The sequence below is a fragment of the Sus scrofa genome, chromosome 8 (genome assembly GCF_000003025.6).
Source record: "Sus scrofa isolate TJ Tabasco breed Duroc chromosome 8, Sscrofa11.1, whole genome shotgun sequence".
Classification (NCBI taxonomy): Eukaryota; Metazoa; Chordata; class Mammalia; order Artiodactyla; family Suidae; genus Sus; species Sus scrofa.
The window spans coordinates 133,516,712-133,529,196 of record NC_010450.4 but is presented as its reverse complement, the minus strand read 5'-3'; positions in this window follow the sequence as shown (position 1 = coordinate 133,529,196).

The following is a 12,485-nucleotide window of genomic DNA, read 5'->3' as shown; positions in this document are numbered from 1 at the left end:
TGGATGCTAGTCAGATTCACTTCTTTTTTTTTGTCTTTTTGCTATTTCTTGGGCCGCTCCTGCGGCATATGGAGGTTCCCAGGCTAGGGGTCTGATCGGAGCTGTAGCTGCCGGCCTACGCCAGAGCCACAGCAACGCAGGATCCGAGCCGCGTCTGCGACCTACACCACAGCTCACAGCAACGCCAGAACCTTGACCCACTGAGCAAGGGCAGGGATCGAACCCGCAACTTCATGGTTTCTAGTCGGAGTTAACCACTGCACCACGACGGGAACTCCTGTATTTTATATCTTGCCGAGACCAGCTCAGCAGGTGAGGGCTAAAGAACGGGTGCTGTGGAACTTAAGAGAAAGTTAACATAAAGCAAGACACCGAGTTGTTCTCTTAATTGCAAGTTCATCTCCAGTGTCCTGCATTTGGACCCACCTCTTCTCATGATTTCTGATTTTAATGGTATAATTGTGCATGGATGATTTCGTATCTTTACTGTATATATACCTTTACTGGTGAGCCTTGTCATTTGTGGAATTTTTGTTTCCTGTTGCTGTCTTGTCTTTATTGCCTAGAGAAGTTCCTTTAGTATTTGTTGTAAGGCTAGTTTAGTGGTGCTGAATTCTCTCAGCTTTTGCTTATCTGTGAAGGTTTTGATTTCTCCTTCAAACCTGAATGAGAGCCTTGCTGGGTAGAGTCATCTTGGTTGGAGGTTTTTTCCTTTCATCATGTTTAGTATATCTTGCAATTTAGAGAACAACAACTTAAAAAAATCTCATATACATATAGACTAATATCAAAACTTCGGAATAACTGCAAACCAAAAATCTACAATTGATACTCAAACAAGGAATCTCTGGAGAAGAAATATATCTCATAGTAAATAAGTGCATAATCCATCAGGAAGGGGGTCATTTGACATCATTCTTGGAATGCTGAAGTCTTCTTACATCTGATTCTGATTTCCTCTCCAATCAAAGAATTTATGATAATTATAATTCAATAATGCAACTGTACAATTAAATAATACAGTTCTACAATTATATTATTAATAACCACTTCTCTCCATGGTACAATGTAAGGTCTATAATGTCTTGCTTATCACATCACCTAGAATGGTGTAATGCCTATATTGAATCAATAAGATGTAACCAATTGTGAAGACATATTTATATAATTATACTGTTTTTTAACCAATTTATGCATTTTATATTTTACTTATTTTCAGAGGGTGTATTATTTTTGTTATTCTTACCAGCAAAGTTATTCTTTTTATTATGCTATATAAAATATTTAATGGTATATAAGGCTTTCTTATTTATAAATTTTAGCTGCATAATATACATAATTTTAATATAATGCTAATTTTTACAGAAAAATTGAAATGTAATAGATAATGGTAAATAGTAAAGATGAAAGCCATACAAAATGGGATAAAGTATAGAATGAATTTCCTATTTGTCTCAGCATATTTTCCATTCCACTTCTCCAGAGGGAGTCACTTAATCTGTTTCTTAAGATCCATGATATAATAATCTGTGTGAATGTAATTGTGTTTAAATATATGTATTTTATTCTGTAAAAAAAAATAAATAAAATAAAATAAAAAAAAAGAATATACAAGGACCAAACCAGAAAAAAGAAAGTTGCTAATTTGAGCAGTCTTTCAGTAGGTTATGTAGGGCCATTAAAAATCAGCTAATCTTTTATGTTACAAGAAAACAATGACAATGGGAGTATAATTATGAGCCATTGCTAGGCTCTGACTTATTCTACAGCAGCACTGAATTTCATATATTCTCTTGGCCCCTCCAAGTCCATCTTATTGAGAATGCTCTGAAGGGAGGAGGCATCCCACCTGCGAAAAGTCATATAGGAAGATGCGAGTGGGGCCACAGAGCCCCCCGTAAGTCTGATTCTGCCTCAGCCTTAGTTTACCTGGCGTCCTGGATCCTGTTGCAGGATTCCAGGGCAGTCAAATAATTCCTGACAAACAGATTCAAAAGGTTTTACAACAGAATAACGTAAAACATAAAGATTGGTTTGAACGTTTTCACCGTCTAGAGAATATGGATTTCTCCCAGAAGTGTGTCTCTTTTTACCTTGTTATCACCATGTATAGAATACAGTGTAAAATATTTCTATCACTCAGCTTGAAAAGGGACCTAGCCAGGCTTGATGGACTTGGTGGGGAGGGCTCAGGGGTGGGGGGGGCTTGGGGACATGGCTGTGAGTTCTACAGGCCTGGACTAGACCATGGGTTATTCATGGACAGCATGAGGACTGGAAGAAAACATTAGACTACAGATTTTTAATGATGTCAAGAATATTCCATTGTTAAAGTAAGGCAGTTAAAAGTCCATGAACTACTCGGGAGTGTTGACATGTATAATAAATGGGAGGTAATTATGCTATTTCAGTGTCTAGGTCCCAAACGCTTCGATTTCTATATTGACCACCTTAGGGTGTTTCCATGAAATATTTGGAATGTCTTTACATGATTGAGTACACAACTTATTTTGTTAAGTTTTCTTTTACTATTACCAAGAATAAACAACAGTGGCCAATTAAAACAAAACAAAACAAAACAGAAAACAAGACACCGAGAGACATTTATCTTAAGTAAAGGTGGGACCAGGGGACTCAAGGTCTCAGGGACCAAGGGCACTGCCTCAAGAAACCACACTGCTTTTATTGTGCTCTTGAGGATGACGTCAAGCAAAAAGGGGGCTGTAGGTACAGGATAGTTTTGTTTTTTTTTTTGAAAGTTCTTTTATTATTTTAAAAGTCGCAGAGCTGGTAGATGGTTAAGCTTTTCTTCTGCCCTTTAGGCATTTAACAGTCATTAGCATTTGAGGAAGCTTGCGTTAACTATCTACGCACAGCATCTAGAGAATCACCATTGTGCTTCTGCAAAGGGCAGGCCTATCTGCGGCAACCCAGGGTGCCTAGGTTTGCACCTCGGTTCTCTTTGCTGATGCATATTCTGCTAAGGACTGCTCCTAACCCCTGGGGGCCAAGAGGTTCCTCTTTCTCTTCTTTTAACAGGACGTATCATGCTGTGCAAACGTCGAGCCAATCTGCACAGGTCCGTCGTCATGCCTAGACCCACACATTATGTCCTCATTCAGCTGACCCTATGAATAATTTATGCCTTTAGGTCTTTGTTCTTAAGCTGAAGTCGTTTCCCAGCACGGTGACTGTTTTTCAAGCAGGAATATGGGGTAAAGTAAAGCAGGACAAGATGGAGTTTTCAGCATAGAAAATAGAAGCAAAGAGGCTAAGAAAAGATTGTAGAAACGTGTCTCCCGACAGTACCTAATACCTTCATTATAAGGGCATCGTCTACCTCAAAGTCATTGGTGTCCTGAATAAAAAGGTATTTTATTTTTGAAAAAAATTACGTTATACTTTAATAGAAAGCCCAACAACTTTCCAGCGGCTACTACAAATAAAGATATATGACCAGAAGTAGATTTTAAAGACTTTGCAGGAATTCCTGTTGTGGTTTAGCAGGTTAAGAACCCCATATAATGTCCTTGAGGATGTGGGTTTGTCCCCTTGCCTTGCTCAGTGGGTTAAGGATCCAGTGCTGCCGTGCCTGTGGCTGCCAGCTGCAGCTCCAGTTCAGCCCCTGGCCTGGGACCTGCTGTATACTGCAGGTGTGACTGTAAAAAGAAAAAAAAAATACAGAGACTTTGCATTTTTATACTTTTGAATTTTTAGACAATTCATAGCCAGTTTCTGCCTTGCTTGGTGCTTCAGAGGAACCAAGCAACCAAGTTGGGTGGAGAGATGATACTGCTGTAGCTGTTGCAAACATTTACATCCTAAGGTCCTGTTAACCTTCTTTATTATGCTCCTTCCAAACAAACAAAGAAATAAACCCAGCTTTAGGGTGGTTCTCCCCCATCCCCACTTCTGACAGTTTGCTTAGGTGGTCTTTACATTGAACTCTCCTGGAAATTCTGAGATTGGCAGCACCTATTCTAACCCATTGACTTTGTATTTGGGCTTTTGAGGATGGTGATTCTAAGTCCATAGCTCAGCGCAATACAGTATTCTGTGTTGAGGAAAAACTGAATGATAAAGACAGGTTGGACTCTTCCGCTAGGACATGAAGTGAGGGAGCCTTTGGTTTCTCGGTTTTTATCTAAAAACTTGCCTTTGACAACCATTTGGCTCTCTTATTCAACCCGGAAGGCTAGGTGCCTGTCTGCGCTCCTGTCCTCTGCATTGGCCCTTTAACTTGGGCTGTGCATCCTTCCGTGCAGCAGAGCAGATGGCTTTTCTATCAGAGAAGATCTCCTGTCAGGGGCCAGTGAGGAATATATCACTATGTCAGTATTATCTGTATGTGATATTTTTTCTCCATAAAATAATACAACTTTAAGGTTTTAATTTGGCAGTGTTTAAGATATCTCTGTTGCAAGATTCTGAAGGGGGCAGGTACAAATCTCTATTAGTCACTTTTTCAAAGGTTATTTGAAAGCAGAGGCTAGAGAATCAGTTAGCAAAGAAGTGACACTTCAGGGCTTTGGAGGTAACCAGACCAGGTAAAGTGCGTTAAGGGTGGGATTCTAGCCAATCTCTTCACCTAAATTTTTCCAAGAACCGTTGAACGTGTTAACTTAGAAGACATAGGACTCATACAAACGGAAACTATACCTTAAGCTAATTTCTCAAAGGGAAAAGATTCTCTAATATGTGAATACACGTAGATTTTATTTTCGAATGAGAAACATATTTGCAGTAGTTTAAACTTTGAAAATAATTTATCACATGTAACGATATTTATGAAAGAAATAACTCCATCGGTCTTCTCTTCTTTGTTTGTGTTTTCACTGTTTTCTTACCACAAAGACTCAGATTATCATCACTCTAAGGTCTTTAGACTACCTGTGGCTGAAGATGAGCTGTGCAAATGCTGGGTATCTAAGTTTAAGAGGGAAGAGAAGGTGGTGCATGTGAGGAATGGCGACTTGGTCTACAGGCATCCTCTTTGTTGCCTGCTGTCCAGTTTTACCTGCCGTCACCTCCCTTAGAGGAAAATTCCCAGGGGTTGTCAGCAGATGAAGGAGTAACAGGGGAGCGTTTAAGGGCTCTCGGCCCAACCCTGTAGTCCTGGGGACCTCATCTTACTCCACTGTGCGACTTGGTCAGTTATGAAATATTTTACCTTTTGTATTGCCCAAGAAATCAGAGCGCGAGCTTCTCAGATGTGCCTGAAATATGGGCTAAAAAGAGGTTAACCTTAGATGTTGGATCATTGGACCAGGCTGGGTCATAGCTGTTATCTAGTCAAATCCTACGCATTTGTTTTTTTACGCCTACTTTATATTAATTTGCTTCTACCTTTTAGTGAAGTACCAAAAATAAGGGTGAAAATTCCAGTAGGTAATGCTGGTTCCCAGCAGAGGTGACTGTGTATTCTCTTCCTTCTTACCCTTACAGCCATGAGACCCTCAGCATCAATCTCATCATTTCAGGGAATATTCGACAGCTCCACACTTAAAACTAGTAGGGTTTCCTTATAAGAAAACAGGAACCTCGCCCCAGGATTCCTCAGGGGAGATCCTGGAAGACTTTAATTTTCTGAAATTCAGATTTACTCTGTTCTTTTAGAAACAGCACAGGCTCTGGGACCTGAGTACATGGGGTTGGATCTTATTTTGTAAATGAATAGCTGTGAGATCTTGAGCAAATTTTACTCTAGATATGTTAAGCAAAACAAATGTTTTCTGTTATAATTATTAAAATTAGGATGCTACTTGACATGGTCTCTTAGAATACTCAATTATTCTTTGAAAATTGATGTAAAGATACAGTAGGTAATTCCATTTCTCTCTCAAAAAAGTTAGACCGACGTGGATTGTCTCCATAAGTTATTAATTTTTTTTAGCATTATCCCACTGTTGGAGTGGCTGAATGAATATTCCTCTTACCTTCGAGATTCTTCAGGTTGATGCCTTTAATTCCCTTCTCTTAAGGAGAAAACAAAGCTGACGGTTATTATTTTTGAAAACTTCCACAACGAAGTCTTAGGATGGCGATTGTCGTGCTCCCATTGAGTGTAATATGCTAAAAGGGAATACAAATCTGCTGTGACAACCAAGGCCCAATTTACCTTTCAGAGCGCTTTTATGAATTCCACAAAATTACAAAGACCGCAGCGTATTCTGTCCAAAGATGCATTGAAAGTCTACGAAGGGATTTCTTGAGGCCTGCAGTTTGAAGCAATTTGAAGAGCTTTTCCTTAAATTCTTTACATATTTTTATAAGAATAGAGAGAATACTAATTTCAATGTGTGTGACGTACTTGAAAAACCCGGAGAAGGTAGAAAGTTTCTCATGCACAGCTTTGACGATACTTGACACCCAGTGTTTCCAATTATTCTATCTCTTAGCCCAAATGCTCTGTGAACATATGTGTAATTTGGAATCTTCTCTATCTGTATTTGTATAATTTTCTTTCGAGTTTTTTTTTAGTTTGTGGCATTTTTTCTCATTTTGTATCACTTGGTGCAGCCAGAGCCTGGGCTTAATCATGAATGCTAATAACCTCTTATTTCGCTTCCCTGTGTTACCTCTGAAGCGAGGGGGCTCATCGCTCAGGCTGCAGTGACGACTGCCCTAATTCTAGCCATGTGTGTTCTTTGATAACTCTGAAACCTCAAGTGAAGGTATCTTCTGAAGCCTGACGGTGTCCTTAATGACGTTACCAGGATTGGGGATCAAAGACAAAGATCTGATCATCAGTGTGTTTTGTTTTTTTTTTTAACTTTTTAGGGCAGCTCCTGTGGCATATGGAGGTTCCCAGGCTAGGGGTGGAATCGTCGAATCAGAGATGCAGCTGCTGGCCTCCACCACAGCCACAGCCACCCCAGATCCAAGCCACGTTTCTGACCACAACTCATGGCAACACCAGATCCTTAACCCGCTGAGTGAAGCCAGGGATCGAACCCTCATCCTTATGGATCCTAATTGGGTTCATTAACTGCTGAGTCTCGAGGGGAACTCCCACAGTGTAGTTGACATGAAATTATTTCTCGTGTCTGGGATTTCAGATCAGTTTTTCTCCATGACTTCGGTAAAAAGTTCTGAGGCGGTGAGAGTAGGCTAGCGGCTGTGTTTTTACTTGTTATCTAAGAGTTAGCATCTGTGCCACCTGGCCATATTAAAAAATGCATTTCCCCAGTGTTGCTCAAAGTGCTCGTAAAATCAGTGCCTTTTAATGCCTGTATGCTACTCATTGATTCAGGAATCACTCATACATCAGAAACAAGCTGGTATTTTTTTTTTTTTTTTTTTTTTAGGGAGGTAAATGCTTATATTCTTTTCTTTCTTTGTCTTTCTTTTTGCTATTTCTTTGGGCCACTCCCGCGGCATATGGAGGTTCCCAGGCTAGGGGTGGAATCGGAGCTGTAGCCACCGGCCTACGCCAGAGCCACAGCAACGCGGGATCCAAGCCGCGTCTGCAACCTACACCACAGCTCACGGCAACGCCGGATCGTTAACCCACTGAGCAAGGGCAGGGACCGAACCCGCAACCTCATGGTTCCTAGTCGGATTCGTTAACCACTGCACCACGACGGGAACTCCAAAGCTGGTATTTTTTCAGAGGCTGTTCTGTATAGTAGAGAAGGCACAGGCAGTCAGTCACTTATCGTTAGTATGGTTTTTTAACAATTGACTTGCACCTCGGTTTTTTTCATATTTGAGATGGGAAGGTGTTCTTCTCACAAGTTTGGTGGCTACGTGGGGTCCTCAAGGCCCGAGGTCGTGCTTGGGACGGAGGACTTCTTTCCCGAGTTGCGTCGTGATTACTGGCTTGATGTGCTGCGGTCTGTTACCGTCGTCAGGCCTCCTTGTCTCCGCCACCAGCACCACCATCACCCCTGCCTGGAAAAGCACTGTTCGTCTCTACCCTTCCTCCCCGCGGGAGAACCGAACACGACAGCAAAACCCAAGTGGTTCATGCTGGATTCGCCCGAAAGCTTTAGGCTCAGCTGTCAGACCTCTTGTCACAGGGCCTAGGACGGCTAATAGGAATAGACATCGCCACTAGAATTGCTTCTCCTTGTTTTATTTATCCTAAGGGCCTTTCTTAGAAGCTCGTAAAGTGTGTTCATCACACACACACACACACACACACACACACACACACACCCCTTCTTGGCCTGTCATTTAAAGTTGAACTCGTAGAGTTCCCTGGTGGCTCAGTGGATTAAGAATCCCGCATTGTCCCTGCTGTGGCATGGGCTCAGTCCCCGCCTGGGGAACTTCTGCATGCTGTGGACACAGCCAAAAAAATAGTTATCACCATACTGAAGGCTATCTAGTTTAAAAAAAAAAAAATTGAGCTTGTGCCTCTGAGAAGCTCTCCTGCTACAGACAATGTTTGGAAACTGTCCTGAATAATTGGCTCTCATCCTGGAGAAAATAATTCCGTATTTCAGGAAAAATGGTTTAAATCTTAGGTCTGTGTGTCCTCAATTATAAACTGATCTGTCTGTTGAATGGTCATGCAAACCTCAGAGGAGATTTATTATGATGAAGCGAACTCTGTTCTCATTGAAAACGGAAGCGTTTCCAAACTGCTTTCCACAAGACGATGAGCTGGGGTGATGGATATTTTGGCGGAAGGCCAGGGAGGTAATGTGCCGTTTTCATCACGTCATGTCAAGAGAACCTGCTGTCCCCGTGACCTGTTACTGTTGGTGTGGACATTGATGGCATGTCCCGTGTAGGATTTTTCAGGTTTATCCCCTGCAAAGTTGCTCCTTGCTCATCCCCCTTTCATCCGGTCGTCCTCAAAGAAAATCACTACGTGCAGCCAATATGTAAGGTGGGGAAGCTTATGCTCCACCTGCTGGAGGGCAGAGTATCTATATATATTATTTGGAATTTTTCTGCATGGGAACTTGTCTATTCCCCCCATTCATTTGTTTATTGCATTGTTTACTCATATGGGTGTGGACTGGTGGATACGATATGAGTGTTTATTTGGAAATAGAAGACTCAGAAAAAAGCAGACATTAAGAAATACCTAGTTAAATTTTTAAAAAAAATTAAGTATAGTTCATTTACAATATCATTTTAGTTTTAGGTGTAGAAGGAGTTATTTATTCTTTTTCAGAATCTTTTCTCTTATAGTTTATTATAAGATAGTGAGGATAGTTCCCTGTGCTATACAGTGGGTCCTTGTTGGTTGTCTATTTTATATATAGTAGGGTGTACATTTTAATCCCAACTTAATTTCTCTTTCCCCCATCTTCCTTTCCCCTTTGGCAGGCATGAGTTTGTTTTCTATGTCTGTGAATCTCTTTCTGATTTGGAAATAAGTTCATTTGTATTTTTTTTTAAGATTCCACATATAAGTGGTATCCTATGAAGTTTGTCTTTTTCTGTCAGGCTTACTTCACGTAGTATGATAATCTCCAGGTCCATCCATGTTGCTGAAAAATACCTGGTTGTTTTTACTGCAAGAGACTCTCGTTTTAAGTACTAGGGAGCAAAAGTTCAGAACTATTCTTTTTTCTTCCCTACTAGTTAGGCTGATGTGTATTGGTAATTTCCATAATTTTATAAAACTTAAAATATATGAAGGAGTTAGGACTTATGTTTTAAAATAAAATATATGTGTCTGAGGAATCTTCTCCTTAGACACTGACTGTCATAAAATATTGGCAGCAAAAGACAGCAGAATATAGCACAATATAATTTGTGTCAAAGCCATTGATGTTATCTTAGCAAAGCTGGTAAGAAGTTTTGTACATTACCGGGTACCGTAGATATTTCAAAGCAGGGACAATTTGTTTCACTGCTTCTGACAAGAAGTCTAGTAATTACTGCATAATTTTCTTTTTGAGTTAATTCTCTTCTTAAAAGGGAGACTTATATTTCTAACTTCATATTTTCTATATCAAATTGGGGACTTCTGCCATGCAGATTCCACAGTGATGACCAAGAGTAATTGTATTTGTTCCCAATCTGGTTTATGCTGGCTAAACTTGTGTTTCTAAGGTCCATACTTAAATATTATAAAAATCTACCTGAATGTATTACAATAATAGTTGTTGCTATGAAAACTGAACTTGACACCATGGAAAGACTTGCTAAATGTAATTTATTGAATTAGATCAAAGATTGAGCTGGGTAAAAGATTGAGAGGAAAACTGTAAAATGAACTTATAATTCATGAATCGTAAATAATTTATGAATTCAGGTTACTTAGCAAGTATTTAACTTTTTATACTGTTTAAAAAAGCCTCAAATTGGAGTAAGAATATTTTTTACTTTAAAAATACATGCCTACACAGAAAAGTTCATTGAAAGTATCAATATTTTAAAATTTATTGACTATAAAATGCAATTTTGAAGAGGATTGTAGGCACTTTTGTGGGGGAAAACACAGTAAGACAAATAAACCAGTAAAAGCATACTAGAAAAATTATATCAGTCAGGAAAATACCAGGAGTTCCCGTCGCGGCTCAGTGGAAACAAATCTGACTAGCATCCATGAGGACGCAGGTTCTGTCCCTGGCCTTGCTCAGTGGGTTAAGGATCCAGCATTGCCGTGAGCTGTGGTGTAGGCCGCAGACGCAGCTCGGCTAGGATCTGATGTGGCTGTGGTGTAGGCCGCCCACTACAGCTCTGCTTCGACCCGAGGCTGGGAACATCCATATGCGTGAGTGAGACTCTAAAAAAAGAAAGAAAAAATTACCAGTGACCCAGGATTAGATGGATATGGCTAAGAAATTGATCAAATATGTAAATGAATATCAAGGCTATTTAATTATTCTGCTTTTTGCATTTTAAAATATTCAGATATTAAAAATATTTAGATAATTAATATGAAGATTTTTAAACATGTTTTAATATTTGTACAATACCTTATTTTTTTAGCAAGAAATACATTTTTCAAATAAAGCTATCTGTCAGTAAGTAAATATTTCCAAAAATTATACAACTTTAGTGATCTCTTTCACTTTTTTTTTTTTTTTTTTTGTCTTTTTTGTTGTTGTTGTTGTTGTTGCTATTTCTTGGGCCGCTCCCACGGCATATGGAGGTTCCCAGGCTAGGGGTCGAATCGGAGCTGTAGCCACCAGCCTACACCAGAGCCACAGCAACGCGGGATCCGAGCTGCATCTGCAACCTACACCACAGCTCACGGCATATGGAGGTTCCCAGGCTAGGGGTCGAATCGGAGCTGTAGCCACCAGCCTACACCAGAGCCACAGCAACGCGGGATCCGAGCTGCATCTGCAACCTACACCACAGCTCACGGCAACGCCGGATCGGGTCAACCCACTGAGCAAGGCCAGGGACCGAACCCGCAACCTCATGGTTCCTAGTCGGATTTGTTAACCACTGCGCCACGACAGGAACTCCCTCTTTCACTCTTAAGAGTCCTAGTTTGGATGATAAATTATATCATAATAAAAGTCCTGTGGCTTTTATTTTACAGATTGGTGAGAAATTGTACGATTCTATTTCTAAGCAATTTTATGATGTATTATGTATCTTTTTTTTTTTTTTTTTTTTTGCTTGTCATTATCCGTTTCGTTGATTAATGGACTCAGTTGGGATTGGTTTCAGTTGCATAAAACAAAACCAGCTCACAGAAACTAAATAGAAGTTTATTTCAATCTCAACAGAAAAGGTAGTACGTGGGGTTCCTGCTGTGGGGCAGGGTCTCTGGAGCTCTGGCACGCAGGTTCAGTCCCCGGCCGGGCACAGTGGGTTAATAAGGCTCCCTGGCCCAGGAACTTCCACATGCTGTGGGCGCAGCCATAAAAACATCAACCACATCAGTGTGCTCAACTGTCAGTAACTATGAGACGTTATCACACATGCAAAATGAGTTTTCTGGGGGAACATATGTAGTTGCGTTTGAGCCTCTTTTCTTTTCGAAAATAGCCTCACTTCTCTTGGATAAATTAGATACATGCTCTGCTTCCACAGTGCTAATTTAAATAGTATTGCTGAATCCCTAATACATAAAAAGTAATCCGTGAATCATAGTGGGATACAGAATGAATAAAGTATGATTTCTGTCTATCTTAGATTATATTAAGCTTAAAGATAGTCAGCGTCATTTGATTCTGTGATGTAATTTTATTTTGTAAGTAGCATAAGTTTCAAGAAGCACCTAGATCTATTGGCCAGAAATTCTTCTAGGGAGCATAACACGAATGCATATCAATAAAAAAGTTTCAAGTAGTGTGTGTCCTTTTTTACACTTTAAATAGAACCCAGTCCAAGTTTATTTAATTAAGGTGCTGTTCTAATTGGCAGCCTGTCTGGAAGGACACAAAGTTAGATCCCATCCTTGCATCATATGTTCAGGTAAATTCCAGATGGACCAAACCTTAACCAATAAAAGGAAATAGTGAAAAAAACAGGAAGCACAGCAGAAAGCAAGATAGGAAACTTAAGAACATAAAGGAAAAGGCAAGTAGAATTCATCATATAAAAATAAATATAGCTTA